The sequence below is a fragment of the Micropterus dolomieu genome, unplaced genomic scaffold, assembly GCF_021292245.1.
Source record: "Micropterus dolomieu isolate WLL.071019.BEF.003 ecotype Adirondacks unplaced genomic scaffold, ASM2129224v1 contig_2017, whole genome shotgun sequence".
Taxonomy (NCBI): domain Eukaryota; kingdom Metazoa; phylum Chordata; class Actinopteri; order Centrarchiformes; family Centrarchidae; genus Micropterus; species Micropterus dolomieu.
In genome coordinates, this window is record NW_025731007.1 from 1 (window position 1) to 1137 (window position 1137).

The following is a 1137-nucleotide window of genomic DNA, read 5'->3' on the forward strand; positions in this document are numbered from 1 at the left end:
GGTGGACATTCAGGAAAAGGATCCAGTCCGCCTGGAAGTCCCTAGCCAGGATCAGACGCTCTCCCGTCCAAGTCCTAAGCAGGCCCTGCCAAGCCTGGCTTCCGAGATCAGGCGACATCGGGCAGTCCCAGGCCGGAATGGCCGTAAGCTGCCTTTGCACACCCCAGACGGGCCTTCAAAACACGATGTAACATTTACACAGCACTGTGTACAGGATAGGGAGAAAAAGAAGTAGCAGCGCCCCCTGCTGTTTCCTAAAGAGACGTTCAAAAGATCTCCTTTCACCGAAGCGCCCTCTGCCGTTTTTCGAAGGCGAAGCGAAGAAGCCTTACAGAAACAGGTATTCCCAGGCGGTCACCCGTCCAAGTACCAACCAGGCCCTGCTTAGCTTAGCTTCCGAGATCGGACGAGATCGGGCGCTCCCAGAGCGGTGTGGCCGTAAGCCACTCAGGCACCCCCAAACGGCCCTTCAAAAGATGTTCTACGGCTAATTGACAAAAAACGTATTCTGCCCATAATGTCCAAGGTGCTCCAGAGTCACTTGGAATCCACAGGCACTGATTCCTGGGTAAACATCCAGGAACCGGGACACCGTTCATGCTGGCAGTCCACAGACAGGAATAGGCACCCGTTCCCGGGTATGGGTACAGCGACAAGGCCACCTTCAGCCGGAGGTCCTCACTCACAAACAGACGCTCATTCCTGGGTGGACATTTAGAAAAAGGATCCAGTCCGCCTGGAAGTCCCTAGCCAGGATCAGACGCTCTCCCGTCCAAGTCCTAAGCAGGCCCTGCCAAGCCTGGCTTCCGAGATCAGGCGAGATCGGGAAGTCCCAGGCCGGAATGGCTGTAATCTGCCTTTGCACACCCCAGAAGGGCCTTCAAAACACGATGTAACATTTACACAGCACTGTGTACAGGATAGGGAGAAAAAGAAGCAGCAGCAGCGCCCCCTGCTGTTTCCTAAAGAGACGATCAAAAGATCTCCTTTCACCGAAGCGCCCTCTGCCGTTTTTCGAAGGCGATGCGAAAAAGGCTTACAGCACCGGGTATTCCCAGGCGGTCACCCGTCCAAGTACTAACCAGGCCCTGCTCTGCTTAGCTTCCGAGATCGGACGAGATCGGGCGCTCCCAGAGC

At 55.7% G+C, this 1137-nt stretch overlaps 2 pseudogenes; both read right to left on the reverse strand.

The window, feature by feature from the left end:
* Positions 1 to 325: 325 nt before the first annotated feature.
* On the reverse strand, positions 326 to 444 carry LOC123964362 (annotated as a pseudogene).
* Positions 445 to 1033: 589 nt separating this feature from the next.
* On the reverse strand, positions 1034 to 1137 carry LOC123964363 (annotated as a pseudogene; the record flags this gene model as incomplete).